The 17,950-nt window shown below is 50.3% G+C and overlaps 1 protein-coding gene across 3 annotated transcripts in view; it reads left to right on the forward strand.

The window, feature by feature from the left end:
• NTRK3 (neurotrophic receptor tyrosine kinase 3) overlaps positions 1-17,950 on the forward strand; it is a 326,588-nt gene that overhangs the window by 53,712 nt on the left and 254,926 nt on the right. The window lies entirely within an intron of this gene.

The raw sequence follows: 17,950 nt of genomic DNA on the forward strand, positions 1-17,950 counted from the left end.
CTACCTGTGCCAGTGTGTATGCTGTAGGCTTGGCAGAGCCCCTTAGTTCAGTCAGGCATGAGATACCACCCCACAAAGCAGGACACTCTAATAAAAACCCAGTCTGGCATACAGCAAGAGCTGTTAGGTCCCAGGTATTGTGGACTGCTGAGTAAGCCAGCCCCCAGAGGACTCTCTGTGTGTTGGCATGCAACATGGTCCGCATTCTTCATGCAGAGTGAACTTCCCTTTCTTCTGACTCACTTGGATTCCCCAGTCACTTCCCCTGATCGCTGACTTTGCCGGCTTGGTGTGGTTGGCTTTTTCCCCTTGGCTTGGTGCTGGCTGCTGATGCCTTTTGATGCCCGTGGTGCCACCGTTGCCATGAGAACATTGGAAGTGTCTTTATAGCCGCAGCACCATTAGCTGGCTCCAACAACTGAGAGATTGTGTTCTGTGCTCAGACTTTCCCTCCCTGCCTCTCCGTGCCTCTGCCATTCGGTGTGCTCTAGTCTCACCCTGGTCTGTCTGTCTCTCGCCCTCTTGTTCTCTGTGTCTCCATTCTCGTTGGGTTCTGTGTTAACATGCAGATTGCGTCCTCTGATAGTCTGGGGTGATATTTACTCTGAAGCCAGGCTGGTACCTCTCAGCCCACGCAGCTGCCTGGGAAGAAAAAGCAAAATTAGTTAGGATTTGCAAAGAATCCTGGAACATGCTGAGATGTTTTCTTTGCTGAGGATCTGCTTTCTGGCATTGAAATTGCTCCGTGACCCTAAATGGCACCAAAAGGGAGGCCAAGTCCTAATAAATAAATTTTCAGCCTCGCTGCAGAAAGAGGAGGCGCCATCAGGAGCTTGAACTTGGCTTCACTTCTCGTTCCTTCTTTGCAATTATGAATTAGAATGGCCTCTGGATTCCTTGAATGCTCCTGCAAGATTTTATACCGGTCAGTTTAGCACTGGCCTTTGGGAATGCTTTGGAAATAGTCTGGTGTACTCTAAAATCAGAAATTTATCATGCTTGTCATGTGTGTACTTATCACATCTCAGGTTTCAGAGTAGCAGCCGTGTTAGTCTGTATTCGCAAAAAAGAAAAGGAGTATTTGTGGCACCTTAGAGACTAACAAATTTATTTGAGCATAAGCTTTCGTGAGTGAGCTGTAGCTCATGAAAGCTTATGCTCAAATAAATTTGTTAGTCTCTAAGGTGCCACAAGTACTCCTTTTCTTATCACATCTCAGTAAGAGAGGCGCTCAGGGTACCCTCCCTGGGCCATTGCCTTATGATACAGAAGTCTGTGCTTAACCTGACTGCTGCAGCCTTCTTTCTTAGCCCATCAGCTGATCTTAAAAAGAAGACAGGTGGCTTCACACCTCAAGTGCTGCAAATGGACCACTAGAGGTCGCCAATGCCCACCTAGTGCATGAAGTTAAAATTTATCAGGCAGTCAAAAAAACCATCTGACTGTTAAAGGAGACTGCTTAAAAGTAAGCATGGTCTGTGCATCTCCTTTGGATCCTTTAACAAGCAAAATCCTAGACATACTATTTTCAAACGACTAACTGTAAACATGGGTGCTGAGAGGATAATTCACAACTCAGTTTATGCACTTACATAGGACATACATGAGGTGGAATATTGAGTGTGCCACTTTGCCACTGGGGCTGGAGGCATTTCCATTCTGCATTTAGGTCCAAAGAGTTGTTTCTTTAGCTGGGTCTGCCAGGAATCCTAACCGAAATGCCACAGCCCCTTTAAGAGAGTCTCTCACTGCCCTATTGTTTCCTTCTACAGTAATTAAAAAAAGCCACCCTTGTTAAAAGGACACTGCCAAAGTTGAGGGTGTTTTGGGGGAGGGAGGGCAAAGTTTGATCAATTATACTTTCTCCCACACCCCCCGCTCCCCTCCCCTCTAGCCCTGGGCTCTATCTAGACAATGTCATTTGTGCAAAGCCTACTGTCCCCTTCCCACAAAGTACTCTGTACCAACAGCCCAGCACTAGCATGTGCATCTCCAGCTCTCCTGACCACAATCCTACAATAACACACCAGTGGGTCCACTCTGTGGAGGAGACATGTTCAGAAAAGTGACAGATTTTTTTTTCTTTGATGCTTCCAAGCAATGATGACCAACTGCAGGAAATGAAAACATTATAATCTTGGAAGGCTGCTAATATTACTGCCAGGTGTCTTTGTTGGAGGGAGTCAGCTGCCAGGGGTGTTTTGCTCCTTCTGATGGGCCATCAGGGGCTGAGCTTGGGCTGAGGTAGTGGAAATCTCCCCCCTTGGGGCGTGGGGCAGATGGCAGTGGCAGGCTGTTACTGCTGGCAGCTCAGGAAGAACAGGCTGTGGTTTCCCTGCAATAGAAGGAACAAGTGGGGGGCCATGGCAATGGGTACATAATAAGCTATGTGGCAATAGCTTACTCGGAGCCAGCGGCTTTGCTGTGGAGAACAGGCTCCATCCAGGCCAAGGAGAGAGATTTTAAATCCTCTGTGGCAGCGCTGTGAAGATAGGGAGACCAGGGCAGGCTTCTTCCAAGCTCGCAGACAACCGTAAGTTGCTGTGCCCCAAGGCCCTTTGGAACAGGGTTCCTCTGGGGACGGGGCGGGCAGGTTGGCACTGCTCCAGCCCAGCTGGGCATCACTGCCCAGTTGCTCAAGCTTCATAAACATCACAGGAGCCAAAATGCTGGAGGATCAAAGTTCAGGCTCCTTGGGAGCTATTTAGAAAAACAAATGCTTCGTGGGAGCTCAAAACAAGTCCAGGAAAGATTGGCTCCATCTCCCCGCCTCATTGGGAGCAGCAGCAGTACAGCAGGTTTCATACTATCTGGTTTGTGTGGGAAAACTGGTGCCTGAAATAGCTTAGGAGGGAGGGAAAGGCTGAGGGAAACGGAGGAGGCTAAAACGGGGCTGGGGTGCAGAGGAGGGAGAGGACAAGAAGAGCTCAGGCTGGGGGAAGGACATGGAATCTGTTGCCAAAAGCTCATAACCGCTCAAGGAGCTGAAAGAGCTTCTGACACTTTGGAGTTTGCAAATCTTAGCTTTTGTTTTTACAGCTTTTGTGAGAGTCAGAGGTGGTACTGGGGGCGTGGGGGTGGGGAATCAGCCCCACGGCCCTGACATTCACATCTGCATCTAAAATGGAAAAAAGAATCTGGTGTAGAAAAGAGAACTCCTAAATTTAGATTCACATGGAACCTTTTTGTTTTAAGTGTGTGTGGGCGAGGAAGGGAAAGGGGGCAGGACTGGTGTGTGCTTGTGGGGTCACGCAGGCGGGGGCAGGGTGATGCACTCTTCAAAATGGCATCCGCTCTGTGGCGTGCACGCGAGGGCGCACTATGAGGGGCAGGCCCCGTCATTCCTGGAAGCACCGGTGTGTCCAGTATCGTGGAGATGTGTGAGTAGCCACCCTACCCGCATCTCTGTCGTTAATCGTGTCATCTGGTGCAGCCTGGAGCTCTATATACCCTTTGTCCCTCTGGGAGTCTGGGCCTGGTGCTGCACACCAGTTTAGGACAGGGAGTGAAGAACCACCCCATATCCATTTGAACCTGCAGGGGGAATTTAATGAGGAAGAATGTAATTTAATGAGTTGGAATTTGGCACCGGATGCTGGGCGTATCACCCTGATTCTTGAAGAAAGTGCTGTGCGATCTTTACTGACCACAGGGGGTCAGGATCTCACGCTTTCATATGAAAGACAGGAATAAAACAAGTGTCCTTCATCCAGAAGCCAGGATGACTGCCTCAGCTCACTGCCTCAGCTACTGTCCAAGGGGTGGCTCTTTGGGTCCCCTAAGGCCATCTCCTAAATCAGGCGATGCTGGCCCGTCCTGAGGCTTGTGCTGTGATTGAGATTCTCAGGAAGCAGCTTTTCCCCTTGGGAAGCCCTCAACCCCAGAGCTGCAGGGTAATGAAACATGAACAGGTTTATGGTAATAGTCCCTAATCCAGAGCATATGCTCCTGTTGCACAGCGGATAAGTCTCTAACAAGCCTCAGCAGGGACCGCCTCTCCTGGTGCAAAGGATTGTTTTAGCCATGATTGCATGAAGAAAGCAGGCCCTCTGGCAGCGGGTGAGACTGCCAGCCACACGCCCAGTCCAACAATAACAAAGAAATGGCCCCTCGGTGGGGGAGAAATAGATGACTTTGGTCTCCAGGGATGTCAGTCTGAAACCTTCCAATGGAGCTAAAGGGAGAGACAGGTTGGTCTAGTGGTTAAAGTGGGGGACTGGGGCCTTATTCTCCATTGCCTTGCAGCTGCTGCATGCCACCCCAGAGGTGGTTGCATTTCAGTAATTATTTACATCTGTGCCAACAGGGGGTAAAGTACTGCTGAATTAGAATTCCCTCCTCACGCGCTCACCCTTTGGGTGGTGGTTACACCTGCTCTGTTGGGTGTACATGACGTAGGGTGAAAGGCCGAGGAGTAATTAGACCTTCTGTGCCCCAGTTTCCCCAAATCTAAAATGCCACTTATCTCATTTGAAGGGGTGTCACAAGGATTAGTATCTGTAAAATACCTTATGATTGTTTGATGAAAGATGCTAAAGCAGTGCAAAGGTTTATTAATACAATCGCTTTGCTGTCTGACTCTGGGCAAAGGTGGGGCGGGGGTGACACAGTTAAGGGACACGAGGGTAGGATGTGGGTTAGAGCAGCACTTGTGCAGAGCTTAACAATGCACAAACAGAGCCTCCATTCCGTTCCTCTGATGAAGGCAGATGGTGTTAGCTGAGGTTAGGTGACATGCCCAAGGCCCCACAGAGAGTCAGAATCAGGAATAGAATGTAGGAGTCCTGACTCCCTGTCCTGTGTGCAGACCATTAAGGTGTGCTGCCTCATAAAGAGGACTGAGGGGGCAAATGCAATTCTCTGTTGAAGGCCTTCAACAGAGCTTGGTCCCAATGAGCAAGGGTTTCGTTTGTGTGAACAGAAATTCGCTGATTAAGCAATTGCACTAATTGCTTCTGGAGGCCTAAAGCTCTCGCTGGGGAACCCAGGGCTCAGTTCTGACTGGTGCTAACAAGGTAACAAGGACATGACATTAAGGGGGGTGTTCGTGAACGAATCCATGCCACTGCTGCCATCGGCCGGGTTTCATCTTGGCTGCTGTACCTTGTGAAGCAGCTTGTTCTCCTTTTGCAGCATCGAGGCAGAAAATCACTCTTCTGACACTGGGAAGGCCCTGGCTCTAGTGTGCAAGAACAGGAGAGCTCACTATTTCTGGCTTGTGGCATTGCCTCCCTGGTGGAGTGTGGCAGGCAGTTGTCAGCTGATAGTTAGTTCTGAAAGAGGAGCTCTGGAGTCAGGACAACCAGCCCCATGAGACAGGAAGAGAGGGTGAAGGCACTACCCTGGTGAACTGGAGGAAGGATGGTGGTCAGGCTTGCAAGGGGCATGTCTTCACTGTAGTCAGCCTGAGGGATCAGTGCTGGGGTCTGAGCACCCAGATCAGCCTAATCTGGGGGTGAGCAGCCCTTCTGCAAAGCCCTACCCAAGTTACCTGCATTGGTGCTGCGTTCCCCCATGTGTATTGCTGAGAGATCAGGGAGCATATCCCACAGTGCTCGGCCCTGCAGTGAGCGGAGGTGCTTGAAGATTCTTCCCCTTTGAATTGTGGGAGATTTGTCTGTCTGTTGGGGAGCACAGGGAGAATTGGGGGACTGTCTGTACTCAAATGGTTTAGCCTGAAACCTCACTGCAAAGTGGGTGGGTTACCAACCTGAGTGAAAGCAGCCCTGGGCTGTAGCCTACACCCCAAGCCAGACCAACTAGCCTGGATTGAAAATACCACTTAGCTCAGCTCAGAGGGGTTTTGAGAGTGGATTGGTTAGAGGCAATGCCCAGATAAGAGCCTGGACTAACTCTTCAGTGAAGACAGACCCTAAGGGTCTGTCTACATTGCAATGTAAGCTCAGGGTTAATAGGATTTGAGTTAGCAGACCTTGGGTTTATTAATGTAGGGCTTGAGTGTCTACACTCATTTGTAATGCCACATTAGGAACTGTTGAACCCTGAGTCCTAACCTGGGTCTCCAGCATCTACACTGCATTATACAGGCTTGAGTCCAACTACCTGTATCCCAGACTTCCTGGTGGCCTCCCAAAATATGTCTCCCCTAGCCCTTTGTTCGTGGTGCGGTGTGGGAAAACGAGACGGTCCACAGGACAAAGAAAGTCTGCCTGTGGGATACTTTTGGTGGACTCCCAGAGCATGAGTCCAGTCCTGTGTCTACACTGCAAAGCAATAGGGATTGAACTCCGAGTCCTAGCCTGACTCAGGCTCGGACCCTCAACCCCCATGGGGTCCTGGGACTTCGGGTCTGAGCCCTGGGTTAGTGTAGAGGGAAGGGGGCTAGGCTTGAGCCTGAATCTGAACCCTGGGCTTACACTGCAGTGTAGACATACCCTTAGAGGATGGTGAAAAACATACCCAGACACAACATGAGGGAATGTGACATGTCAACGCCCGACCCCCATATGTATCATAACATTCAGTAAGGAATCAATAACACTGTCAGTGACTCTCTTCCCAACCCCTTTAACAAAACTGAAATGCGGAGCCTAAACCTCTGGCCTGCGTTCTTATGGACTGCCAGCAGCATTGTGTAGCTGTGCACAGCAGCGGTGGCTGGGATAATTTTATATGGATTCCAAGCGGAGCTTAAATATATCACTTACCAGATAGAGGCTGGTTTTCTAGAGCATCTTCTGTACTCGGATGCCTCTCTACGGCAATGAATTTAGATATTGCAAATGAGGCAGCCCTTCAGCACTGAGCAATAGCTCCCAGGTGGCCTGGGACAGCAGAACCTGTTTTGGTGAGAGGGGAGACACTGGCTGGGACACTGAGCTCATCCCGGCTTACTTGAAAAGTGTCCTTAAAAAAACAAATTCCACACCCGATACCGCTGGTGCCCTGAGAACTGTGGTGGGGCTCGTGAGGGCAGAGGAGAGGGATTCTGCGGGGAGAGGAATTCACAGTGATCTCCAGGATCCTGTACCTAGAGGAGAATGTCTTCAGTGTCTCAGCAGAGACAACGCAATGCACCGCCAGCCACAAACTAGATTGCAAGATGCATTGCAGAGTTCTTAACTCAGTGGCAAGGGGGGAGAACTCAGAGGCTTTGGCAAAGAGAGCTGCTGAGGGGAAGGTTCTTGCAGCTGCATTGTTTGGCCAGGCTGTGGGGGGAAGAGGACGGAGGAAGAGGCAGTACTAAGCAAGGATGGGAGTAGAAAGAGGAGGAATTGTTTTATCTATCCCTGAGGGACAGTGGAAGATTATTCCCTACAATCTGTTTCCCCTCCCACCTGCTGTGCACCCACTCTTTCCCCATGATGGCTCTCCAGTGGGGTGATGGTTCCACCTCCCGTTGCAGGAGACTCAGATTCCACACGGTCAGGAGACTTTTAATGATATTCAACTTAAATGCTCCTTGCTTAATCCCATGGCTCCTTGTTCTGTCCCCTTGGATCACCCTAAGCAGCTCCTCTCCCTGCATGGTGATTATACACTGATAGGCCCCCTTAGTCACTGTTGGGATGAGGCAGGCATCTTCTGGGCACATCCACACTACAAAACAAGCCCTGTGGCAGAAATCTCAGAGCCCGCGCCACTTGACTTGAGTTCATGCTGAGGGGCTAAAAATAGCAGTGTAGACGTTCCTGCTCCCCCCTCACACTCTGCCAGTGGGTCTCTCAGCTGGGACTCAGAGACCTTCTGTAGTGGGGTAAGAAGAATTCAGTCTCCACAGCCCATTCATGTCTTTGTCTCTCTGGGGATGCCAAACAGATGTCTGAGCTGGGATGTTGGGGCTGGGTCCCGTGTAGGATTCTGGTGCAGTGTCACATCTGAGACCAGAATGCAGACCTGAACACTGTTTCCTGCTAGCTATGGATCGGACCTGTCCATTACTAGTTTCTAACCAGCGGTGCTGTTTGTTCTGTTGTTGCACCTTTCTGAACTAACATAGTTCCCCTGAATTATCCCATATAGACCACTAGGTTATGCGAGGTTGGGGTCATGGAAGGGTAACTGCCTCATCGCCTGCTTTCTTTGCCTCAAGTACAGCATCTGTCCTCACATGCGCTCTATAAGGACCTGACTAGTGCACAGATTTGCATGCATAGAGAGTGCTGTGTCACAAATGTTATGTTTTATGATCATTACCTTGACAAACCACAATTACACCCTAGGGTGATGCTGATTATTATTTCTCCAAAGCTGGAGTCATTTTTTTCCCAGTGACCTCGAATTATCCTCTAACAATATAAACTTCCTCAGTACTGGGAGACTTATTTTTATGTGCCCGTGGGGAGGGGGAGTTGAGGGGAAATCCATCCATTTAATAGGGAAAATATTGCCCTTGTAAGTATTTATGTGTCTGTATTTCCCTTTGATGCTCAGTTACTGATTCAATTTTATAACTTCCATGTTGAGTGAATTAAGTCTTTCATGCCTGTAGTTATTCAATGTATGTGATAAGTGCTTTATAATGCTGTAAAGGATGGCTTGGTTTCTTTACAGCTTCCTCAGAAACTCTTATGGAGTATGCAGGTATGGGTGAAGGGAGAATGCAAATCAGAGACCTGTGCTCTGTTGTTTAATCTCCCTATGTAAAGCAATGGTCTTCATTGTGCTGTGGGCTTTCTTCTCTGTCTCTCATGGAGCATGCAAAGTCGCGTGGCAAGGCTGCAGTAAGGCCAGACAGTTTCCACTTAACCTTCCAATGGTTTGGAGCATACCTTCAACTGCTCCCTGGCACAGGAGAGGAGAATCCAAAATCAGATTCCACGATACCTCTCTTCTGAGGCTGAGCTGAGAAGCAGGGCTGAGTTATGACAGATAAGCACTGATTTCTAAGGAGAGGTAAGTTTTTTTTTCTTCAGTGTGCTCAGCAGTGAATGAGCTAGTTCTGGGTGTCCCATGAATGTGACCTACACTCTGCCTCTCCCCTAGGGCACTTGGGGTCAAGGAGAAAGCTGAAGTCCTCCTGTGCAACACTTGTTAGACAGCTGACTTGGGTAGCTTAAGAATGCTACTGAGAGCCACAGATGTCCACATCATCTAGGCAGCGAAATTTCCTGCCTCTGCTGGACTGGAACTGTAGCAGCCTTGTGGAGAACTGCCCTGAGGTCTGCTTTGACCTCGACTAGCCATGCTTCACCTTCCCATACATATCCTCTGGCTCCAACAGCTGCCTGAGATGGATTGCCATTGGCTGGATGTTTAGGAATCAGTAATTAATTGAACTATGAATAGCCAATGGCCAGTTACTTAGGAGCCACTGTTAGCTGAGTACCAAATGCCACAGGGATTTGAATGCAGGGGGAGCTTTGCGAGTATGCAGACCAATTTCTCTTGGGTTCCTGAGCGAATCTGAGAACTTTGAGGGGAAGGAGTGACTGTTGTTCGCTGAAGCACCTGCCCCTGCCTGGCGTGGGGAGTTCAGTACAGTCCTCCCTGATGTTGCCTCTAAGCCCACAGGCACTGGCCGATAGGAGACATGATGTTTGATACAGGGGGGTTGTAAATGACCAGGGGCGGGGAGGGGTCTGTGTTCACCAGGGGAGGGAGACCTCGAGCCGTGCACAGCTCCTGCACTATCAGATAGGCTGACCGTACCTGAACACTAAGGGAGGAGGAGCAGAGACATTCTGTGTGGTGGCCTCTTTTATTCTCGCCGGAAGGCAAAGGCCTCTTCACACGCAACCCCCTTCCTGCCTACCAGGAAGGGTTTAGCAAAAGCCAGCCAGTGCAGGCTGATGGGGAGTGGTGGGATGGAGCCAAGTCTGTTACTGTTCTGATCTGGTGGAACTTTCCAGGAATTGTTCATTTATTCATTGTCAGTTATTGCCTTTGATCCCTGGACTGAGCCTCTGAGTTTTGAGGTTTTCACAAAAACTCATCTGAAAATTAAAAGGGGTGGGGGGGGGAGGAGGAATTGCTCAGCTGACTGTGAACATCTGGGCAGCAGCAACCTGCGTCGCTGGTGTGACTGGGGTTATAACAGAGGGGGCTCCTAGAGAAAACTCAGGGTGCTGCAGGGTCGGGGTGTAGGTGCTGTCCCCTGAGTGAGTGCTGACCCCGGTGCCCCAGCACAACACTGCAGAGTAGTGTGTGTGTGGGGGGACTTAAAAGGGGACCCCAGGCCTTCTGGATCGGAACTGACTCCAGGGCCCCAGCGTGGGGGTAGGAGGTGATGAGCAGCAGGGAACAATGGCGGTGACACTCTCTGAGTCAGTACTGACCTCCGTGCTCTAGCCCGGTGTTGCTGGAGAGGGCTGTTCTTCAGATGGAACATAAAAGCTGTCCACTGGGTAACGAATCCCCTGGCACTCCAAGTCGGAGTGCTAGCCCCTCAATCCCTGGCCGTACTCCTTCCATCTTAGGGAATTATTTTGCTGGCTTTAAATTCCCCATGTGGTTTCAGTCGGAGACAGGATTGTAACTTCCTTTCTGTCCTGCACCGTGTGTCATGTCGCTGTGCGGCTGCCTGCATCTTCCAGGCTAACAGAGGTTAAGTTCAGTGCAGGAAGAGTGACCCCTATACGCAGAGCTAGTTAAATGCATTGGGATCCATTGGCACTATGTAACCATCAGTCTTTGCTAGTATCATTGTGACGGGACCGGCACCGAAAGGGTGGTGACGTGGGCAGAGGCAGAGTGCATTCTGTACTGCAGTCATTAGCCGGACGATGGGGGCTATAGAGATTGCCTGGAGATGACACCAAAGACTGTGGAATTGACCCAGGATCTCTAGCATCCCATCTACAAACGGCAGTGGGTCCAATGGATTGTCAGCGACTCATTGGTATTCCCGCAGGTAATTGCTGCTTTGCATTGCAGTGGCCTCCCAGATTGGCGCGCCAGTCACAAAACATGCTGAAGTGGGTTTCAAAGGAAGTCCTTGAACCTATCGACTTTTTAAAGTACCCGTCAGCCTGAGTTGCATGGCCTGTGGCTTTCTTTCTCCTGACAGCTGGGGAGAGGCAGAGAGCTGGATTCTATTGGCTCCTGCTTTTAAAAGAAGGCCCCTTCTCCTGCCCCCGCCTCCCCACATTCAGAGCTGCGTGGTCTGGAGCTGGTTTGCCAGACGGTTTGTTTATAATGCTAAACATATCAGATAATTGAAAGCTAATGCTCCTGTCTAGATCACTAGACATAACACGCCTGGATGACAAATCAATTTCCTTGTTGCCTTACAAGGGTGTGCAGTCAAATGCGCGGTTTGCATTTCCATTGTGCATGTGTTTGTTTGAGTGCTATTTGCTTGCTGGAATCCAGTGCTTATTTTGTAGTCCAACATCCAAACATAAATGTGAGTCTTGAGCTGGGTGTCTCTAAAGGGGCCATGTCATCTGCTCAGGTGTTGTGGAGAGAGGACATCCTCATGGAAATCCACTCCAGACTAATTAGGCAAGACACAAGTTGTGTATGTGTGTGTGGACTGTATGTAGAATGTAGTGTAGGCATCTCTCTGGGCATGTCTCTGTAGCATAAGGCATAGGGCTAAGAATCAGGACTCCTGGGGTCTGTTACCAAGACTGCTGCTGACTTGCACATGATCTTGGTCATGTGGATTTAGGCCAATATTTTTAGAAGTGGCCACTCCTTCTGGGGGCTTTAGGCTTTTTTTGGGTGCCCAGTTCAAACCGCTTGCTAGGGGTCTGATTTCTTGGCGGTGCTGAGCACCTGTAGCCCTCATTACTTCCAACTGGTGGTGTAGATACTCAACACCACTGAAAATCAGATTCCAATGGAAGCGCCCAATGTTAGTGAGTGTTTTTAAAAACCTGACCTCCAGCTTCTTTCTGTACCTCTGTTTCCTCCACTGTGAAGTAGAGATGATGAGACCTCTCTGGTTTGTGCAGCGCTTGGAGATCCATGGGTAAAAGGGCTAAGTGGTAGGATTGTACTGCGCAAACTCCCATAGGCTGTGTAACTGACTAATAACGAATTTCAAAAGAGTGAAACATCGTAGCATGAAAGTGCTGGGTTCACTGCTCATAGCAAACTGCAATTCAGGCTGGACTGAAATCAAAAGCCTTTAGTATATGAAAGCGTACGGTGTTGTGTGATTACCATGTGTGTCTGCGTGCGTGTGTGTGTCTCTGGCTGTCTATGCCCTCATATGATTATAGGTTATTAGCATGTGAAAGGGTCATGAGCTTCCCTCCTGGGGCAAGAGGCAGGAGCCCAGGTTTGCTGAGCTGTCTTTGCAGGCGGCAGCCGTCTAGTGTAAAGCCACTTCCACGATGGAGGAACAATTCTAGTTGCTCGTGTGTGTGTGAGCTATGGGGACTGGATGCTGGCACTAGGGATCTTAGTTCTGTTTCCCAACCCTCAGCCATCATGTTCAATTATATGGACAGAGAGTGGCTCTGACAGGGAAATTAAACAGGGAGCATTTGTATTTCATGCCCATGAAACAGAGGGACATGTGGTTTGCAAGACTCCTCTGCTCACCTCAGGCCTGGGCCATCGCACCCACAGCTATTCGAGTGCTAAGTCTTAAGTTGTCTTTCTGCCAGAGTACGGCATGCCTGTCCTGCAAGCACCCTTATGAGTGGAAGACTTGCTCGATAAGAACCCTGAGGGTAAAGTCCAAACTTAACTTCACCTTTATTAACAAACTCATGAACAGTGATACAGCATAAAGTCTAGTCTTCTCCCCGGGCTATTTGCTGCTTGGGTTCCTAGCTGAGAGCTGCTTAGCCCATTCCCTCAGACACTATACTCCAAACCCAACATACTGTACATCTGTCATGGCAGCAGCACTAAAGCCTGCTTCCTGCTGTCCTTCTCCTTCCCACTGGAGGGCCCCCTCTCTGGGCTTGACATCGCTGGGTGGCAGAGATGGCTTCAGCCCGCGTTTCTGTCCCTGCTCCAGTGTGTTTTGTCCAGCCTATCACAATCCTCATCTGTTCCAGTCCTGGAAGCCCCATGGTGCTCGGAAAATGTACCTCTGCCCTTTCTCCCTAATAACTGCAATACCACTTGGAGTCTCTTGGCCAACTCCTTCTGGCCCGAGTTCTGTTCCACCAAGGATTTGCAGAAGCTTTGTCCAGTGCCCGGGAATTCAAAATTGCTTGAATGTCCCTGTTTCTCAGCCTGCCCGAGTGCAGGTCCAAGCTAACTAGTAGGTTTAGGCTACTCCAGGGATCGGCAACCTTTGGCTCGCGGCCCGACAGGGAAAGCTGCTGGCTGGCCAGGACAGTTTGTTTACCTGCAGTGTCTGTAGGTTCGGCCGATTGCAGCTCCCACTGGCCGTGGTTCGCCGTCTCAGGCCAACAGGGGCTGTGGGAAGCAGCGTGGGCTGAGGGATGTGCTGGCTGCCGCTTCCCACAGCCCCCATTGGCCTAGGACAGCAAACCGCGGCCAGTGGGAGCTGCGATTGGCCAAACCTGTGGATGCTGCAGGTAAACAAACCATCCCAGCCCGCCAGGGGCTTTCCCCTTGTTTGGTTGCAGTGGGAAGGTTCTTCCCCCTCTCCAGACTCTTGCATGAGTTCATCTGCCTTTCTGACTTTGAAAAGTGATGCAGCTCCCTACTGCACTGGGGTCACTTGAGAGGCCACTCCACCCAGGGGCTGAACCTGCTGCCAGGGATGGGGACAAGTGAAAGCCTGAGATCTGATCAGTGTCTCCAAACCTCTGGGCCTGGCTTCCAAATAGACACTTTTTACATTGACTAAATAGAAATATACACGGATTTCCCCCCACCCACCTGTTGTAGTCTTTCTTCTCTTGTCAATATACCTTAGGGTACAGGTCTAGTGGGGAGCAGAACCTGCCCTGGATTTTTGTAGTCTCTGGGGAAAGAAGGTCTGAACTGGATTTGTGGTTTTTGGGATGGACTGAATACAACTCCCAGCAGAAACTAAATTACATGGACCTTAGCATGCTCTGCGACTGAATGTGAAGTTAAGTGGGTTCCAACCTCCCTTGATCTCTGTAGTAGCTATAAACTGAGGCCAGGGTTCAGGCATCTATGGTAGATGCCTTCAGATTCCAGAGAGCTGGCAGTTTATGGCCCAATAGCTTGTCAGTTCAATGTAGAAGGAGCTTTGCGTGCCAACCAATTTTTCCCACTGAGCTTGCTTAGCCCCGGAGTGTGTCTGTTGGTGTGAAAGGTGTTCTTCCCCCAGGCTTGAGGATGGGGAAAGCTCCTTTCTGTTTCCAACATGAAAACTCATGTGGGAGCAGAAATGACCCCATTGTCCTCTGAAGGGTGGTGAGAGGAACTGGGATGAGGAGCCTGTCACCTCTGGGTCACTAATTCCAGTTCAACCTAGGTTTGTACGTGTGTCTGGTCAGTGGACCACCTGCAATGAATTGGTGGGTCTTGCCCTACTTCCCTGTAGACAAGGATCCACTTCACACAACTGACTATTGTCATAGATGTTAACTAGCCCTTTGTTGGCTGTGTCAGCAATGAGGTCAAGCACTGAATGGGCAGGGGAGACAAAACTCTCCTCTGTTCTCTAGGTTGGGCTCCCACCTGCTCAGGATTGAGTCCCAGTTACAGGAGTCTGTGCCAATTGGGATATATCTGTACAGCTCGTGGCAGCGAGTCTCAGAGCCTGGGTTGACAGCTGTGTAGACTTTTGGGCTCTGAAGCCTAAGGAGGGACATGCTCCAGAGCCTGAGCTCCAGTTTGAGCCATAGTGTCTATACAGCTGTTTTTAGTACTGTAATGCGAGCCTCAATCTGTAGGCCTGGGCTCTGAGGCTAGCTGTGTAGACGTACCCTATGAATTAAACAATACAGCAGTGCCAGCTTTGTTTTTTTCCCCCATTCTCAATAGCGCGCCTGTCCGACTGCCTCAAGTGCGTGAGGAACTCATTGTAAAAACACATTTTATAAACTAAGTCAGATACCATGTCATGTAAACATGCCCTAGCTAGCAAAGAGTCAAACCCCACCATTACTCCCGTTAGCAGAGTGGATAAATATGTGTGCTGTGTAGCCGTAGCCACTTCACCTTGAATGGTCCCTTGAAATATGTGTTAACTATTTATGCCAAACAACTTGTTCCACCTTGTATTTAGCTGTGACACTGAGTACATTTCCCTGACCTGAAGAGCTCTGTGTAAGCTCAAAAGCTTGTCTCTCTCCCCAACAGACGCTGGTCCAATGAAAGATATTACCTCCCCTATTGTGTCTCTCTGGATTAAATGGGTGACCAGATCCTTCCATTACCGTTATACAGTATATTGCAATCACCCCAACCAAAGCCAACCATCACCCCAACCCAACCTCACCCCAAACCCTGCTTTGCAAATCCAAGTTCTGGCCAGGAAAGGAGGGATGGGGTGTATGGTCCCCATCCAGGGCTTGGCAGGGAAGGAGTTATCCCCCTTCCTCCTGGCTGGAGGATGGCACCCTGGACTGAGACTTGTGAGCTGGGTTCAAATCCCTGCTCTGACACACACTCCCTATGTGACATTAAATCTCTCTGTGCCTAGCTTCCCCAGTAAAATGGGGACAACGATAGCTCAGAGACTCATAGACTTTAAGGTCAGAAGGGACCATCATGATCATCTAGTCTGACCTGCTTCACATTACTGGCTACAGAACCTCACTCACCCACTCCTGTAATAGACCCCTAACAGCTCCTTGCCTCACAGGAGTGGGGTGAGGACAAACCCGCTAGAAAGTGTCAGGTGCTATGGGGCCATGGAAGCAGACCAATCCCTAGAGAGAGCTCACACAGCCCAGCGGGCTCTAGGCAAAGCGGCTGCAGGGGAGTTACTGGGGAGCCAGGTTGCAATGGATAAGTGGCTTTTCTTCCTCCCCCGTCTCCCTGCTCCTCTTGCTGCTGGTGGGTCGGGTGGGGAGCTCCAGGTGGGGTAGTGACAGCAACAGTAGCTGCTAGCAGGGAGGGTAAGGGGGCGAATGGTGCAGAAAGGGGCAGAACAAGGGAAGCTTCTTCAGGGGTTCACTCATCCCTGGACTCCCCCTCTTCCCCCCTACACCTGTCTCAAGCTCCTACTGCCCTCATAACCCTTTCCCCCAGTAGCCTCCGGCTCTCTTTCCCCTTCCCTGCACCATGCCCCCCCAAACAATCTCCCCTTCAGACTCTGCTATAACACCCCATCCCAACAGCCTCTGCTCCCTGCTGGCTGCTGCAGGCTTTCCTCAAGCCCTCCTTGCATTTGTGTGTCTGTGGATGTGGGGATTAGGTTCCTGCTGCCACCACAATGGCCCCTCTGCTCATAGCAGTGGCGTGTAGAGGGGAAATCATTGACTTTTCCCCATCGCAGATGGAGCTGCTCAATTCCTGGTAGCTCTTTTACTCCTTGGGTTTGGCTGGAGCCAATTGCACCTTGCACCTTACCTTTGGCTGAGGGCGTGGCCCCTTAAAGAGCCAGGATACTCTTAACACTTTGGTGTTGCACAATATAGCCCCCCCACATTGGTGTTTAAACTCCATCTATGCAGGCAGAATCCTTGCCCGTGGCAAGTGGCCCGTTCCCAGGGTACTGGGGTAAAGCTGTCTCCTTTGTGAAGCTGCCCTTGTGGACCGTAGCAGGTGAGGATAGCATGCGGCGGCTGCCTCTCCGGGCCAGTCTGGATGAATTTATTTATTTTAAGATGAATCTGTTTCATTATTGCCCTAGCCACAAACTTGGGCATGTGCCTGTATCATATCTCCATGGTGCTGTTCCTCCTTTCTCTGGCTCTGCTAGAGGGACGAGCAACAGATCGCTACTGGAGCAGGCTGTCGCCTTGGTCAGGTGTTTATTTTGAGCTCTCTAGCTTACAGAGCAGCAGACAGAGCCCCTGTGTAAAGCCTTTGTAGAAACCGTGTCCTGTGTGTATAGCAGCTGAACATCCCCTGTGGAGAGAGAAACAGGCTTCCTTGGCCCCATAAGCCTTCTGGTGCATCTCCGCTCCACCTCCCGATATGATCTCTGTGCCCTTTAACTTCCCCTGGCTCCAAGGGGCTTTTGAAGATGAGCTGCCACTTAAATGGTTCTTCAATGTCATGGAGGTCACCCGTAGCAGGAGCCCCACAGGCTCCCCTGCTTAGCCCAAGACCACAGACCTGCCACTGACTCCTAAGCTATTGTTCCCTCACCTGGTGAAAGATCTGCAGAGGCTCTGCATGCTTAACTTTGGGGATACCTGTGCCCCATTATATGCAGGGGTGCCCCTTCCCCATGTGCTGAAGAGCCTGCTGATTGGAAACGGGAAATCAGATCTACCGTCGTCAATACAAATTCTGGTTGGTGGATCAGCTGTCTGGGGGGTTGGAGTGCCCTCTGTCCTTTCCCTGGATCAGTTTGTGATGAGGGCTGCTTTCAGAAGTGTCTGCCTTCCGGAAGCTTCAGAGACCAGGAGCCCTGAGGTGGGCCCTTAACTCCGGCTCTTGCACAGGGGATGTTGTATGTTGTGGCTGGGCTGGACCCATCCGAGGCCATATTGAAGACAGGGTTTTTTGAATCTGTGGGGGGTCAGAGCTGAGTGCACTTGAGCCCTGAAGGGACCTTATCTGTTTGTTGGGCAGCTCAGCCAGAGGAGCAAACCCCTCTTCTCTCTGGCCACCAGGAACAGGGATCCAGAGCCAATTTGGGGCTCAGTAGCCCCATTTTTAAATGTTGCATTAGTATTTTGCCCAGTGGCTCTGGTGTCTCTCATATCTTGATGCTTATCCCTGCTTTTCACATGGGCAGAGTGAGACACACATGAAGGGGAAGTGACTTGCCCAAAACTCCTCCTTCCCCGTTGGCTACATTAACCATTAGACCCAGGTGCCTCCATTGGCCCCTTAATAAAATATTAAAGGATGGGACCAGAGAAAACCCAAGGTGATGGCTTGACCCCCAAAGCTGCAGAGAATTGGAAATAATTAAAAAACCAAGATAAATTGTTTTTGGGGGGTTATAATGGAAACCACATGAGCTCCAGGGTGCGGGAGCAGCAGCAGCAGCTTATGTGGGTGTTGCAGATGCAAT

Source organism: Dermochelys coriacea, chromosome 10, assembly GCF_009764565.3.
Source record: "Dermochelys coriacea isolate rDerCor1 chromosome 10, rDerCor1.pri.v4, whole genome shotgun sequence".
NCBI lineage: Eukaryota > Metazoa > Chordata > Testudines > Dermochelyidae > Dermochelys > Dermochelys coriacea.